Source organism: Fundulus heteroclitus, chromosome 20 (genome assembly GCF_011125445.2).
Source record: "Fundulus heteroclitus isolate FHET01 chromosome 20, MU-UCD_Fhet_4.1, whole genome shotgun sequence".
Lineage (NCBI taxonomy): Eukaryota > Metazoa > Chordata > Actinopteri > Cyprinodontiformes > Fundulidae > Fundulus > Fundulus heteroclitus.
Window position 1 is genome coordinate 29,924,137 of NC_046380.1, and position 17,598 is coordinate 29,941,734.

A 17,598-nucleotide genomic window follows, 5' to 3' on the forward strand; every position below is an offset into this window, starting at 1 on the left:
ATTAAACATGATTTGGTTACAGCTGATATTCCAAATTAATTGATAGGGCAACCACTGTTACAATTAGTGATTTTTGTTAACACTGTAACAACATAATTTTGATTTATTTTATAAGCTTTTTACACAGCTTATAAACACTAAATATATGTTGAATGTGAAAAATTCTTGTCAAAGATTGCATTTTTTTTTTTTTTTAAACTATAGTGTGTCAATCTAACCTCCTTCATATGATGCACAAAGACTTACAGCAGCAACACTGAGCTTATGAGTCAGCCACTGCAGAACAATGAAGTTATTCACTTACTAAAAGTCCAGATTTTTAAAAGATCTTCAAATAAATTTAATATTGTACGTCTCAGTCTCAAACAATAAATTATTCGTTGGCATACAAAGTAAATCTGTTCATAAAACTTCCTTTGGCAGTTTTTCTTTTTGGGCCTCTATAATACTTTTACAATTTAATCCCATTCAACATTTCAGGTTCAAAGACATTCCTGTGTTTTCAGACTGTTTTTCAGTTCAAAAGATTCTGTAAAGCGGTGTTGTGAAATGGTTTTAGGCGGTACAAAGAACAACACCACTGATGGATTGTGTAAGTGCATATTTTAGTAAACATTAAACAGAAGACTAAATTATTAAATTAGACTAAATCAGCTTAGTTATTTACCTAACACACATGTAACAAACTTTCTTTGTTACCAGAGCATTTTGATAGAAATATTTATAAATGGTAATGTATGAATCTGTGCTGAAAACTTACATATTCGCATTTGCATTTGGAATTAATGCATAGAGAAAGTAGGTCAGCCTAAATGTTGACAGGCAGCTGGGAATGCCAGCCTACAGCTTTGTGAGTGATGCAATGCAGGCCTGGCTTGAAGCTCGGGAAGACATGCTTTTATTTTCTATTGTATTAAAAACCTTTCTGCTGCTAAATTCTTCAGTCACCTCCTCTGTTCATGTCCATTAATCACAAGACACTGTCATCTATTGGTCCTTTTTACTTTGCCTTACGAAGAGCCAAATAATAAAATTATAATAGGAATCTGTGACTCACTGGCACTATGTCCTCTTAATACATTGTTGTGAATTCAACATAGTGTCAGCATGAATGGAGGGAAGTCGCTGTAACTTTACTTTAAGTAGGCGGTTTAAGCTGAGTTGTCCTTTAAAAAACAGCAAGTATCGGATAACATCCAAGCTGGATATACATTTTTAGTTTCCCTCACTTCATTAATATTTCATCAAATCTGCAAGAACTCCATGTACTTAAAAAAAGGCTATAATCCACCTTCTGAATATAAAGCGATTAAAAGAGCCTAAAATATGTGCAGAGCAAATTTCTTAACTCATTAGTCATTCATTCATTGTGTTCTGCTTATTCAAGATAAGGTTCAACAGGTCCAGGAGGGAACCCCGTAAGCCCCTCATCCCACCGACATCCTCCAGCTTATTCTGGGGGATCCCAAGGCTTTCCCAGGCCAGAGGGGATATATAGTCCTTCCAGCAGGTTCTAGGTTCCTTCCTGTGGGACTAGTCCAGAAAACAGCAGAAGGTAGCCGCCCAGCGGGAATCTTTTCAGTGCGGCTCTACTCTGACCTCTCCCCAGATAACAAAGTTCCTCACTCTATCTCTAAAGCCATCCAAAGGCAAATCTTTTCAGCCTCTTGTATCGAGGATTTTGATCTTTCGGTCATGAACCATATCTCATGACCATAGGTGAGGATCAGAATGCAGATGAGCTAGCACATGGAGAGCTCTGCATTTGATTCAGCTCTTTCTTCACCACAACATTCATTTAAAGACTTAACACGGCCTCAAATCTGCTTCCTCATTTCCCATTTTCCTACAGTCTGCCTCACCTTGATGTGATTATATTCCTTTTGCTAAGTTCAACGGCGCCGCTCGAGTCCACCTGAGCACGAACCCCTGGATTCCCCTGCTGAGTGTGCTGGAGGTGGCCTTCACTTCGGGACATCAATATTTCAGGCTCTCCCGGCACAGGGACTCCCGGGCTACGCTGATTGTTGAGAGGTCTCGGAGATGCTGATGTATAGAAAGATAAGCAGGAAGAGTGGACAGTAAATTATAGAGCCAGCAGGAGAAGGTCAACACATTAAAAGTGGGGAAAAGATGGGATGAGAAAGTGTTAGTGGGCTGTTCAAACGAATGAAAACGGTTGTGACGAACTCCATCTGCTTGAGAGATGCGGCAGTAATTATGATGATTGCTAATGTGTATTTATGATTGCAAAAAAAATCTGTTTGCTTGAGAAGAAGATATATAATAGATGATTAGGAAGCTAATTATCTATTGAAAATAAGGCAATAACATAACAGACGGATGAGGCAAATGTGGGCAGAAGACAGAAGAACCAACAGTGGGTGAAATAATGGGATAGATGAGTGAATTTAGGTGGTGGCTTCAGCAGACGCTGATGAATGCCCCATCTGACTGTTGATGACAGTATGTCTCCTGCCCTCTCTTCCTCCTCATGCTGTCCTCCTTTGTCTCGGTGTGAAAGAGCCCGACTAACCAACTGTTGCGGGGACTACAGCTGCTGCCACAATGGTGGTCATTAGGGGTCGTTACCATAGCACGAAGAGTCTAGGGGGCAATCAGGGAAGAGCGTTCATCCACAGTGATCACTGACATGCGCTGAAGTTGTTTGCTTCACATTCAGGCAGTAAAATGTGTACATTGATTGAAAATTCATCTGGATCCTTAGTTGAAATGTGTGTAGATTGAGAAGTATTTTCTATTGTTTTCAGCTTCAAGTATTGTGAGGCATTACATAATAGCAAGAAACCGAGAAGGGACGTCACAAGACTTTGCGATTTCCTCCATCCTGATAGTTGCGTTGCACGTGTTATTTTCTGCAGTGTATTCACAATGCAAATTGCACTGAATGCATGTGGACGCTTACATGCCCAGCAAGGCCAACAGATCTGAGCAATCAACACTTTTTTTGAAAAGGAGGCAGGTTAATTCCCATTTACTCTCTGTAGCCACATTCTTAACTCTCTCGCCAAGACTACGTTGTAAAACTGGAGTATCTAGTGTCAGTTCTGGAGGTCACATCAGGCATTGTCTTGGAAAGATGGTGGCTGATGGCATGACTACAACTGAAAGATCTAATTTCCTCCATTTGGAGCCCCTTTTTTAGTATGTCGTAATTTAAAATATGCATTTGAACATGTTTACTGCTAAGATTCAGTAACAATGATATTAAATATCGATCTATAACCTGATTTTTCAATGTGAATAAAAATTCTCTGATTTTGCATGAGAAGGAGAAAAGCCTCCAAAACCTATATGGTGGAGTATTTAGTATAGGAGTGGAACAAAATTAACACAGAGAATAACAGTTATTAGCTTAATAAAAAGAATGTTGTTTGCGCAGACTGCCAGTCTGGGTCCCTGATCAAGACCCTTAGCCGCACAGTGGCAGTCCACGGCTCCATAAGGGATGCGTTAAATCAGAAGAAAAAAATGTATTGCCATATATGTCGCAATGGCAAATAAAGATAATCATAATGATAACTCTCTTTCATTTCTGGAGGGGCAATAAACAGAGAAATTTCCCAAGAGTTTGTGCAATGGTACAGTTAAATGTACTTGTCAAGATATGTCAGGCTTTCACTGGACCAGAGAGCAGATGAGGTCTCAGAATCCACCTGGTGAAAGTTAAGAGTACTTTAATAAAAAAAAAATGAAAAACCAATTTACAGTGAGTGAAAGGGCAAAAATCCAAAAGAATCAACCAAGCACAGGGAACAGGAAATCAGGCTGAGAACAATGGGAGTTTATCGACAGGTATAACAGAGGAACCAGCAGAGAGTAAAGGGAAGTCATATTCAGCAAATTAGAATATGCATTTCTGAGGAGATTGTTTGTCGGGATAAAGGGACATTTTTTAAAAAAAACAACCATTGGCTGGTATCATACATACTACTCATTAGGCCCCTATTTCTGCATGAACATTGTTGCTTTTTTATGGGTCTGGTGCAATATTCTATTCTCAAATACTGTGTTTTTTATTAGCTGGGGGTGAAAAAAATCATAATTAACATTAAAATACCCTATATATTTTTTTCCATTTCATAAATACAATGTTTAAATCTTTTTTTTCTTTTACTATAACGTCTTTTTAATAATAATGTGATAAATATTACTCTTTATCAATACTCAAAACAATATAACGTCGCCTTTAGCATTTTGTTTTTGAATTATTTATTAAATGCTACTGAATAAAATAATAAACTGTTAAATGTAACATGTTTAATTAGGGCTAGAGGCCTAGGGGCAAACAGCACATGTTTCAACTCCTAACCAGCAGCAAAACAGTTTTAGAGGAAGACTCAGTGGCAGGCAAAACATTTACTTCAATTGTTAGAGACTTAAAGGTTTTACTTTGGTAAAAGACTTGAGGTTTGACTTGAACTGGCCCCTCACAGATTTCAGTTCTGACTTAACCTTTGAACATCTCTACTTTTCAACATCTCTGTTGTCTTATAACAGGATATTTCAGTTTTTGATGATGAGTAGTCTTCCTTGTAGCATACAGTGACTGTTGCAGTCCACAGGTATTGTTACAGAGAAACTGAACTCTTCTCATAACGATCCATAAAGGAAACATTTCCTATCCTTTTAGTTCACTGAACACCAAGGTGGGTTTATTTTTGCTCAGAATGGCAGTATTAGATCGGGCATGAAACCCTAACTTTGTCAAAGTCATTTCTGCTGAAGGATATCTGGTCAGAACTCCACATTAGCTTATCATGTGTATGAATTTAATATAACTTTTTGACTTGATGCATTTAAACCATTCTTTTTCCACAGTGGAATGGACAAACAACCTAAAAACCTTTAAAAATAATTGAGAGCAAAAATCTTTAATTTAATTTACTATAGTCCACCCTGGTTCAAAATTAAGCAGGCAGGCTAAAATGTGTATAGTAAACTCCATTAAAAATGTTGTTAACTCTATCTTACCAAGTTGCACGTCACACACACAAAGTGTTTGTAGTCATCAATAAGCTTTCAGCCATAGGGTTGGCTGGATTTTTCAACACTCTTCTTGGCATTTGGTGAAGCTGGCATGAAAGCAACTCATAAGCGTCCACAAATTTAAAAAAAGCGTTGGGGTGAGGGATTTTGGAAGGCTATTTCAGGAAGCTTAACATAAGCCTTTTTTCATCCATTTTTAAACTACTTTTGATTTCAATTTGAGATGATCTTCCAGTAGGATCACCCTCAAATGTCCATGTATAAACCATGTGCTTCAAACTGCCATCAGATGGAAGTAAAATGGTTAGGATGTTCAGCAACAACCCAAATAACCATCATCTGTGGCATAAACACCTTTGTTGCAGTCAATAGAGAGGCGTTAATGGACTTAAAGAGTGCCAACCAAGAAATAAACATATACTCCAATATCAACGACTTCTAGCTGAGCTAAAATTGGCTTCCCTCATGGACAAGCATTAGAAACGTTTGACAGCCCGGACAAAGATTGAGCTATTTGGCCACAGCAACAAGTATTGTGCTTGGAGGAGTCAAGGTAAGAAGACTTTCCCAACATGACAGCATCATTATTAGGAGTTTTTTTGCTTTTGTTTTTGTCACTGGTATAGGAGCTTTCCAAAATCAGAATCAGTATCAGATTCTGGTTGAAAAAGGCTGGGATAATAACGGAGGAAAGCTAGAAACCCGGAAACAGTTGAGTGTTTCAACACAACAATGTCAAATTAATTCGAAGAAGATGCAACAAGTAACTTCATACGTCTGGAATGACACCGTCCTCAACTAAACCGGGGGTATGGACTGTGCTTTAAGGCTGGCCCTGTGTCAAGAAAGAGCAGTGAAATATACAACCACAACTATCCCAGAAGCTTGAACATGGCAGAAAAAAGTGCTTGTTTTGCCTTGCTAAGGAACATTTGTCCAACTATTACTGCAGGTGTATGTATGCATCCTCACAAGACCATAATTAATATGGCGTTCATGTCCATAATAGGTGTGTGTAAATATGTGACACTGCTCTTCTGGTTCTCTAGTCATCACTAGAAATGAATAAGCTCATACTGATGGACTGTTTATAGTGATACGATGAACAGCCACAGTCGTTCGTAGTAACAGGAATTTCAAATTAGAAATGAATCATGTTTTGCTTGCATTTGAGAGCATTTTTCAATCAGAACACATTAATGATTCAACGTAGAGGCGTCACTGTACAGATAATGTGATTGTACATCCTCAGCTGAGGTTCTGACATCTCCTGAAATGAAATCCAAAGTTTGTCTTTCTGAGACAGGGGCCCGACAGAATAAAAAATGTATTTGATTCGCAGACAAAAGGCGAGACCTTCAGAAAATTGCCTTGACACCTATCACAAGTACCATGGGAACCATAAATGTCTGCACCAGATTTCACAGCAATCGGAGAAAGAGTTGTTGAGCTATTTTGGCAAATACAAAAGCTTTATCTGACTTCTGTTATATTTGCTGCCTATATTAATCTGAAATTCCACACTTGCTTATTTTATTGGGTTTCGCAAAGACTGTTTTTACAGCAAGCACATTTGTTAGCTGTGATGGACTAGTTAAACAAGCAAAGTATGCCAGAGCAAGCTTACTTATAGGGGACAAGAAGTGGAGCAGGAAGTAGAGCAAGAAAGTAGCACTCGCAGGGCAAAGCTAAACAAAATGAATGTTGATGAAGATTTAGGTTTTCAGCAGCAATGTCTACTGAGATACAGTTCAGTGGAGAAGTATTCTTACCCCTTTAACTTTTTCACACAAAGCAGTGTTTATTGGTGGAGCAGAAGAAAAATTATAGTTTTATAAAATGTTGACAAAAATATAAAAACTGTGATGTGCATTTTTATTCATCCCCTTTCCTCTGATACTCAAAGTGCAGTACAAGTGCAACCAGTTGTCTTCAGATATCACCTAATTAGTATGGACACACTAGGCAGGTCAACATGGATGGTGCTAAGTCAGAATCCCAATCAGCTTCATTGGCAGAATTTGACTACGGTGCGAAGCACTCAGCAGACATTAAGTATAAATATACCAACTTTAGAGGAAATAAAACAAAGGATGAAGGGAACAGTATGTGTGTGTATGTACTGTACTTCTATTTTTAAATATAAGGAAAAGAAAAAATTAATAAAAGCAGATTGTATATGCTTATTTTGCAGAGTAGCTGATTACTCAGACTATAAGGTGTTCACTGTGTCCATAAGAGCAACAGCCTGGGAGAAGATACAGTTTCAGTTGATTTCTTTATGTGAAAAGCACTCTGTGGCGATGCCCTCAAGGTAAAAGTCGAAACATTTGTGTCCAGGATGTATGGGTCCAAAGAGATGTTAGCTTCTCTTTTCCTGACCCTAGACCTGCACAAGTCCCGGAGGAGGGAAAATCGGCCCCAATGATCCTCTCTGCAGACCTAATTGTTTGTTAGAGTGTGGACCTGTCCTGTTTTGTTGATGAGCCAAACCACACAGCAATGGATCCATCACTCTGTCACTATGTGATGTGAGTCTATTGATCCACACTGGACACAGTGTTGTTGAGGATGGTGAGGGGAGGCAGCATGGGGGAAATTCTCTGGAAGTCCGCAGTCATCTACACAGTTCTGAGCGGGTTAAGCTCCAGGTGGTTCTGACCGCACCAGTGGACCACCCGATCCACCTCCTGTCTATATGCAGACTCGTCACTGTCCTGGATCAGACCAATGACTTCAGGGATTTCACAGACGGGTCGGCTGAGGTGCACTCATTTGTGTAAAGGGAGAAGAGGAGTGGGGAGAGAGCACACCCAGGGGGGACCTCAGCGCTGATTGTTCTTGAGCGGGAGAGGATGATCCCCAGCCTCACCTGGGGATCATCCTCTGGGGATCATCCCTGGCCTCACCTGCTTAATTTAAGACTACAACAGTGTCTCTGGCAGGAGTCCCCTGTATACATTGTCTCAATGAACCATAGATATGGCAGCAACATGCTGTGGGGAGAATTTTTCCTCAGCTGGGAGAGTAACGTCGGTCTGCATATAGGAGGAGAGCAATTTAGCTAGATTACCATGTAATCCTGGAAGAAAATCCTCTTAAAGACTGGGATGGAGAATCACCTTCCAGCAAGAGAAATAATAATAATAATAATAATAATAATAATAATAATAATAATAATAATAATAATAATAATAATAATAGCAGAGACTCTTAATTATCACATAACCATCCTTCATACAAAGCATTTGCCATCCTTGTCTCCCTAAAAAGCCTTGTCTGTTATAGTTTGTGTGTGTGTGTGTGTGTGTGTGTGTGTGTGTGTGTGTGTGTGTGTGTGTGTGTGTGTGTGTGTGTGTGTGTGTGTGTGTGTGTGTGTGTGTGTGTGCTCATTACATGGACTGGTTTAATTTGAAAAGTTCTAAAATATCAAGTTTTTAAAGGTGTGAGACTTGCCATTGATGTGTGCGTTTATCAAAAGCTTAACCTGGCCACGACCCACAGATATTGCTCTGACTGATTGACTATTTAAGCCTATTCTTCTGTATCTGATTGTGAGGACAAAGCGTAAAGGTGGAGTAGAGAGACTTCACCCCTCCCTCATTGACTGCACTGGCAGAATTCAACTTGGTCAAGAAAGGCGTCTGCTGTGAAACAGAAAAGGGTGAAAGAGACGGCTTTCAGTCCGTATTGATCTCTCTTTATGACTGTCTGGGTCGACTTTATTCTTTTTGTACTACGTGTGTGTAAAAAAGAAGTGAAAAGATTAAAGCGTATTGACATGTGATTTACAGTGCAGTTTCTTCTGTGAATTTTAAAGCAACGCAATAGATCAGATGAATGGGGAAAAAAACGTAGAAACAGAAAAATAAAAGTGCGCTGGGTTTAGGGTTTGTCGTTTAGACATTACGACAAAAACAAAACTGCAAGAGTCAGATGACAGTGATCAGGATGAGCAGCAGTGAGGCCGTGCGGTTCGCAGCGAAGCGTTCAGATCTGGCTCACACTGGCTGCCTCAAATGGCTGTAAGTGTGTCACAAGAAAGCTAGGCTAATGCACCATGTTAATGTTGCTTCAGTGCGCCGCTGCAGCGTTCAGCACTTACTGTTACTGTCAGCACAAGTCATGCCCTGAAAACCAAAGTTGTGCATGCAACAATGAAGAGCTCAGATTGTATGTATGAGATCTCCTCTCGCCTATAATCCCTGCCACGATAGCTTTTTTTCTGCATAGATGAATAAATTCATAAAGTTAGCAAATGAAAAGCCTTAGGTAGACTGACACAATAATCACAGCAGCATCACTCTGATGAAAGACACTGATTAGAATAAAGCTCATTTTGTTGCAGCACTATTAAACAAACATTAACTTTTTAATGCTTAGGATTTCCTTCTTGTTTAGGGGGGAAAATGTAATGTGCTGATCGCCTTCTACAGCATTTTATTGCAACTAAGTTTTGCAAATGTACTTGTAATGTACATCATAAAGTAAGTTCATCCGTGAAAAATATTAGTAACATAAAGTGGAAGAACTAAGCTTTCTTTTGAAATGTAACGTCTGGTACACAATCAAACATTGTTAGCTGATGAGGAAAATAGCAATTTTCTACTATCTGCATGTTTGAAACTTTATGCTGATAATAAGAAAAAAAGCTGCCCGTGGTTGTTAAAAATTAATTACTTTAGTATGCTGTAGTCTCCTCACGTACACATGGAGACAATTTGTGTATTTTTTGTCAAAGAGCATTTTTTTCTATGAAGACGTCATAATCACTTGCCAATATTTGTACTTTTTTCAATTATTATTAAACCATAACCCTTTGACACATCAAAAGTTAGATAGTTGAAACCTGAACCTAACAGGTGTTCCAAAATCAGACAGACAGAGATCACAAAAGTCACACTATGTAAAGATTAACATTGAGCTTCTTAGATGGTTTTCCCAAATCCCCAACCTTTACTAAAAATGTCTGACCTATGCAAGGCTACCAAACTGCATAGTTAAATGACCTCAACCAGTTTAGCCTTGTTGGGTAGGCAAACATTACCTGACTCCGCCAGATAGATTTGCTCCGCATATCCATCTGGAAACCTTCCGTTGAAGTAGTTTTGGGAAGGGGCAAAAATACTGGTTAGCTGATTGGCCTATGTTGGTGATAGACGGGCCAAATGAACCAATCGGATTCGTCGTCGCCCCGTTACGAGCGACGACGAAAACACAACCACAAGCCAAGCTGCTCTTGCTGCTGCAGGTAAAGGCTCGTTAGCTCAGCAAAGAAATACTCTGCAATTCCGATAAAACTTGCTCGATAGCCACGCTAACGCTAGTTTCATCGGCTGAAGCCGCCATGTTGTTTAGACTGAACTGTCGCGCTTCCAGTTGCGTCACACCTCAACCCGCCTCAAAGCCAACGCTGATTGGACGTTCGTTTGGTGAACGGCTCCAAATTTTCTTTAACGGAGAGTAGCCAGACTGATCTGCGAGTGAAACCTTGAAAGCTCGCGAGATCAGGATGGTCTCACGAGGCTAAGGCAAACATTCAACCACCGTTCTCAAAGTGTGCAGAAATCTACATAAGATTCAAAAGCTGTCAGAAGTTGGGCTTTGGTATGTTGACCAAGGTGTAGGCAAGAACCTGGAGGTGTTATAGTGAGGAATATTTATGAAATAGTCAGAAACAAAGGCTTACAGGCAGGGAAAAACAGGAACCAGGAAAATGACGACAAGGTGACCAGAACTGGGTAGCGGAGGACCTGACTACTAGTATGACTGAACTGACTCACTTTATAGGGGAGAAGACGGAAGGAACCCGCAGGTGAAGCACATTAGCACAGGTGAGAGGAGTAAAGGTAATTACGCTGAATAAGAGGCAGGGCAATGAGATGGCAGGGGCAGGAGGAGAACAGAATCTAACAGGGAAACATGATGAATGACCAGACATGCGAGAATAACCTAACCAACCAAACTGAGAATGGGTAGACAGGAAAACAGGAATAAAACGGAAGCACCAATAAACTACTAACGTAAATAATGAACAGAGACTACCTAGAGACAAGAACAAGAATCTACAGGTAAACAATACTAAAGAGGTGCAAAGACAAACAGACTGCAGGATCTCCAGGGAGCTACAACAAGTGATCAAACCCCTGGGGATCCTGACATAAACATGATGAGTCTGCTTCTCCCTCTTGAACTGTCGTTTCTCCTTTCATTGTTTTTTCACTTACTTGTTTTTTGTTGTTTTTAATTGTTGCATCAGACATTTCAGAAGTTGTTATCATATCCTGTCTATTTCAATACCTTGTTCAGTGAATCTTTTCTGTATTTAATTTGCTCTCGTTCAGACAGAGAACTCGATGTGCCTTGATATACTGCAAAATGCACTAATAACTTAAATTATAGAAGGTGTCTTTTACATGGTAGCTGGACCAGCTAAAGCATTGTAACCTTATTCAGGAAGGTTTGAATTCACACCACAATTTTTTGATTCTGTTGTCTGAAGACTAATTAGGCCCAAAAATATCCACCAAAGTCCCAAATGCATGAGTGTCTCAATAGTAATATAATTTAAAAAGCTGATCCTATTAAAGTTTTGATAAAGACATTATGACAGTAAATGTTTTGTTTACCTGCATAGCGAACAAACAAATATCTCGAGAATAAATAATAATAATATGTATAACAATATGTGTAATAATGTATAATAGACCTGTTATGTAACATGGGAAAATGGTTCTGCTTACCTGCTGCACAATGTGCTCTCCGGCAAAGTTACTCCGGAAGCATTTTTCTAATCTTATCTTCGGTTTTTAATTATATTCTTTATCTACTGAGTTGTGGCAATTTTCCTGTCTCAAAAATATAATTGATGTTACAAAAACAAATTAAGCTCTCGTCGAGACAATAGGCAGGAATGAAGACAGCGAGACATCTTGAAACAACTATCATGACGACCATCGTTTGAAAATCAAATAATTTCATCTTGTCAGTAAAATCAGATAAAGCAGCTTCACAGGTTTGAAACATCAATTAACTCAGCCTGAACTCTTAAATTACAAGTGACGGCAATTAGTTGTTCAGTCTTGCTCACTTTAAAATACAGTGCCTTCCAAAAGTAATTATACCCATTTATATAATTCAGGTTGTTGTCCTGTTGGAAAGTTTGCCTTCTCCCCTTTATCAAGTCGGTTGCAGCTTCTAACAGGTTTTCTTCTAGGATTACCATGTATATAGCTCCATACAGCCTCCTATAGATTCCAACCAGCTGTCCTGTCCATGCTTCACAAAACTTTCCCAATATCATGATGCTGCTGCTGCTGCTGCCATGCTTTAATGATGTAACTCCGTGGTCACGGTGCGTTCAGTTGTCCTGCTTTTCTGTCACACAGGTTGTCGTTATAATGGGACAAAATTTAAAAATGCAGTATGTATACCTATAATAATAATAATCATTATGCATGTTTGCATCTTCAACATGCATCAGTTTGTATCTCCTTTACACATCTCAAACCTTGATGTATGATCTATTTTATGTCTCGCATGTTTATGTTCTAGCAGAGAGAAATTATTGCTATGTTTGGAGCTGATGAGCTATCTCTTTGTTTTGCAGGACATCCCCCTGGTGAACCTGCTCCTCTGTGACCTCAGCATCTGCTCCAAGAAGGTACATCTGTCTTTCTTCAGCCAACAGATGCCATGTGGTCATTTGGTATTGCCTTTTGCTCTGTCAGGAAATAGTGCTCCATTCTGTTGCTAGATTCATGGAAGCATCTGAGCCACGAGGAGACTCGGCTCACAAGCCACACAAACTAACTCCTCGCCTTGACCTTGTCTACTCTAAACAGCGATAAATCCTGAAGGCAGATAGGCCGAACGCGGCTGTCAAACAAACAAACAAAAAGTCTGACTCTGTGGGAGGCGCAGCTTGCCGTCTTTATATACACGGCTAATAAATCTCTGGGGGCTTGGGTTTGCTAAGGCCAAAAACTGACCAAAATAGAAACGTCAGCCTGTCTTAAGACTGGCATTTTCAGTGTAACATGAGTACAGTATGTTTATTGGTGTTGTGTTGCTGCATGGATGAAGGAGCATGTTTTGTCATGCAGATGCATGCACAGTGTTGGCTGCAGGCGGAGAGTGATGATGGAACATGGCTTCAGTGCTCCGTGGGGGCTTTCCCTGAGGTGTGACACGCAGCTCGTGATTTTCACACTGGATTAATTTCATAACAAGCACAAATCTTTGCTGAGATACTATCTATAGCAGCAGCTTGTCGCTCACGTCGTGGAGACAGTTTTTCGTGTACAGCACACCCACCACAGATGTAGAGATGCAAAGCAAATCCGTGAGCACCTTCCCATCCCAGACATTGCGGTGGATGAAAATAAAGTAAGAGTCAAATAGGTAAAGCTTTTACTTTTATTCTTTTAATATGAAGAAAGAAAACTACATGTGCCACTATGTACCATTTAAAATTTGCAGCAACAGTGACGGATCCTGCTTAGATTTTCTTCTCAAAGAAACAAATCAATATTCTTGCCAAAGTGGCTGCATTAATGATTTTCTCCTTTGTTGCTTTGCTGAGATGCTTTTTGTACTCAGGAAACAGCGATTCATTCATCTAGCCCAACTGAAAGCATAGGTGTAAAGTTGAAAGGCCTTTGTCTTTCATAGCATAGGTGACTAAAAGTAGTAACATTATGAAATATCGCTTTGCTAAACATTTGAGCGCATGCTGTCCATCGACTGAATGGATATCATATGAAATAAAATCACAGCAGTAAAGGATCACAGCTTGCAAAACGTTAACCTCCGATCAATGCCTTGAGGAACTGTTATGGGAGTTCTGAACAGATAACTGACTTCCCTGAGTTACTGAAGGAGGAGACGGTGGAGTGATACAGTTCTCTGTATCACTCCAAAACCAAGGAAACAGTATTATTAATAGAGAATAGCTCTGTTAACATTATGAAGTGCTTTGCAAATGTATTTAGAAAGGATAATGATGGATAGTTTTCAAAAGGATTTCCTCTGAAAAGTGTGGCGAGCATACAGGCACATCTCAAGGATTTAAATATCATCACACAGTTCAATATCTTCGCAATATTCAAATTTTCTGAGACACAGAATTTTAGCTTTTCATTAACATTAAATTATGATAATAAAAATAAATAAAAAATAAACGTTTTTAATGTTTCACATTATGTGTAATGAATTAATATAATGTAAGAGTTTAACTTTCAGAAATAACTGAAATATTAAACTTTTTCATAATATTAATTTTTTTTTGCTGTACCTGTACATACCTATATGTTTTGACAAGGAAGTTCATTGGTGAAATAAAAGAGTACTTTACTCACTGTAAACTGTTCTGTGAAAGCCACAAAGGTCTGTTCTAGAACATCAGTGAACAAACAGCAACAAGAAAACCAAGAAACAGACCTGACATGTCGTCTTTGGGACTCAGGAAACAAGTGCAAGAAGGTGCTCTGGGCAGATGAAACCACATCTGATCTTTTTGGTCAACATGAAAAATGCTTTGTTTGGGAGAAAGGAAAAAAAAATACACTGACTGTGAGCACACCATTCCAATGGTGGTGGCAGCACCATGCCTTGGGCCTTCTTTTCTTTCAGCACAAAGAGGGAAGCTGTTCAAGAACAATGGCAAATCCAGGGCAGCATGGAAGGAATATTTATTGCAGGCTGCAAAAAGAGTAGAGACTGGGGCAGAGGTCCAAATTCAAACAGGACTACAATCCTAAACATTTAACCACAGGTACAATGGAAAGTTTCAGATACAAACACTCATTTAAGAATGAGACGGTTAACGTCTCAAGCCAACTGAGATTTTTGCAGCAATACTTAAAAGTTTCACTTCTCTGTTTAGCTTCTCTGTCCAAAATGACTGAACAGAGATTTTGCAGAAAATGAGCAAAACTGGCTGGCTGGAGAGCTGCAACCTTAAAAGGTTTGCAGCTATAAGTGAAGTGATAGATGGTTCTACAGGGCAGAAAATACTTTTGAGAGACATATTTGTATTTCATTAACATCTGTAGGTGATTACAGAGAAAAGATATTTTGTGAGAATGAGTTAGATGCTTCATCACATGTACCTTATTAAAAGTCTATGTATTGATCCCAACATTGTGTATGCAAATTATGTAACTATATAAGGCCAGAAAAATGTCTTAGATACGTATTATTTACAAGAAAAGAAGCACGAATTATATTTGCACTGTTAAACTGAGACTGGTTTACTGTGAACCCTTTCATTTTAATGACTTCTTTCTTCCTCAGAGAAATAAATACCTCTCCACTGCTGTGGCCACTGGGAGTTTCCATATTGATGCTGTTTATTGCACATTTGGTCAGATGCTTTTTTTTTTTTTTCACAGCTTGAGAAGTTATTCAATACTAAATGTCAGGTAGGTGTGATGTGTGCCGGTAGCTATGATCTCATTGACTTTGTACAACCCTGAATCAATTTTCTTAGTAAGAGCCATGGCATTGCATTTTCTATTTGGTTAAACAGATCTGTATGTGTCTTCCAGATGCAACATGGCAAAGCCTTAAGACGCTTATAAAGGCAAGGTTTTAAAGAGGCTTGAAGCAAAATCACTAAAAAGTACTCTTTTCAGTAGTGAAAAAAATGCTTTATTATATTTATCAAGTGCTTCCCTGCCACAGGAGGTTAAAAGATTTAAATAGCCTATATAGTTTCTTTTCTTGATTTAGGAATTCCTCATATTTATGAAAAGCAGAGCATTTACTTATTCATACATAAACCAACCTATTACAAGAGGCTAGAACCCATCTTTCCAAGATGCCATAGAAGCAAAATATTTTGTTGACGTATCATTGCCCTGTCATCCTGTATATGAGGTTAATGCTGTCATTTGGTGCACGTACCCACCATCTGCGGGTTTTGTGTGTGTTTGTATGTGCACTGTGTCCACTGTGTGTGGGCATTGCACTAACATGGTTTAATCCTATGTGGGGCTTACTGGATACAAATCCCTTCTAAAGCTTTTAAAGCTTCTGCCTTTTCATTTGTGTCTCTTTCTCTGTGACTCTCATCTATCCATCAGGCAGCTAAGGTGACTGCGGCATTACCTTCCATTTCACCCACTTATGTGACACAAGATATTTTCCACCAGATGTCAAAATAACCGTTTGCTGCTTTAACTTTAAAGCAAAGACACATTTTTCTGTGCTTGAGATACATACCCAGTTAATTCCTTTCACATGTACCTTGTGTCGTCGCAGCTGGTCTGATCCTATGTGTAGGATGGTCCATGTGAGCCTCTATAATATTGTGCAAAAAAAGTTAAAGCTATAGTTGGTAATCCTGTTTAGAAGCACTTATACTAGGCAAAATTGTCCTTCCATTCTGAAAGTAGTAAATACATTATGTATTCACAAAAAGGAGGTTAAATAAAATAATTCTCTATGGGAGATGCAGGCCTGTAAAAACTCCAATCCTTGCTGTTCCGTCCGAGGGCATGGATTTGTCAAAGTTGTATTTATGTTCTGAACCATAGACGTTATATACTCACCCCCCTCTGTCCCTCAAGTTCCGGGGAAATCACCTTATCTATTGGTTGTCCCACACACCAATCATTCTGATGAGCTCACGTAACGCTAGTGTCCATCCTCTTCCCTTCTGAGTTTCCGCTTGCTGGCTGTGCATGCTCACTTCTAGTGGTTATGTATCCAGTTAGCTTAGCAGCCAGGTTAGTGATTAGCTGTTCATTGTAGCTCCGCTGCTCTCACCGTAGACTTTGAACATGCTGAAAGTCGCAAGAAGCGGACCGTGTACATATTTATGAGAAGAAGGCGATGGCCTCGGTACAAAGAAATAAGACCAGAGTGGATTTGGGAGATTTTTTTCCCGCATTCCCGCAAAAGAGTTAGGTATGTGGAATTATTCAAAAAGGGACTTGTGGAAACTTCTGGAAAAATCGCTGACTCTTTAACATCTTAAATGTCTACTAAAGAAAGCACAGTACTGGCCAATTTGGCTTTGATATTTGCCAGGCTACCAAAGTAACTGACAGATCAGTTGATGAATTTAAACTACATCATTAAAAGCTTATCACTTTATTGGTATAGAATTGCAAACCAATCAGCATGCATCAAAACATTTCCTTGAGCCAGATAAAACACAACACAGAAGAATCATAAAATAGGTGCAATAATATGCTATAAGTGCATAATTCTAGCAGAAAACCACGATTTTAGAAGCTTGAAGGAACAATAAGTAATAATGACACCTAGTGGTTAAAATCAGAACAACACATACACAATGCTTTTCACTATTCAACAGTCCAAAGTTGATGTGAAGCTCTACTGAATTTTTACCTCCACAGGATAGGTCTATGATGTTGTATTTTATTCCATTTCTGGTCTGCTTCTCTTGCTGGCTTCCATGTTTCCAGGGTGCTGCTCTTAAGGCCAAAATAAAATACCAAATGCTGCACTCTATTTTGGGAGCCTTGGGCCCTGATTGGCTCAGGAACCAGGAAGTAAACACATGCTACACTCTGAACCAAAGTAGTTTTGTTTAGTACCTCTAGGTTTGAAAGGAGA

At 39.2% G+C, this 17,598-nt stretch overlaps 1 protein-coding gene across 4 annotated transcripts in view; it reads left to right on the forward strand.

Annotated features, from left to right (window-relative positions):
- The first annotated feature begins 12,614 nt into the window (after positions 1 to 12,614).
- The window catches only part of dlgap4b (discs, large (Drosophila) homolog-associated protein 4b), a 103,733-nt gene continuing 98,749 nt past the window's right edge, over positions 12,615 to 17,598 (forward strand). For all 4 annotated transcript variants that reach the window (XM_021320490.2, XM_036151341.1, XM_021320489.2 and 1 more), the window contains exon 1: positions 12,615 to 12,673. The gene's annotated coding sequence lies outside the window, so the exon portion shown is untranslated. The remainder of the gene's footprint in view (positions 12,674 to 17,598) is intronic.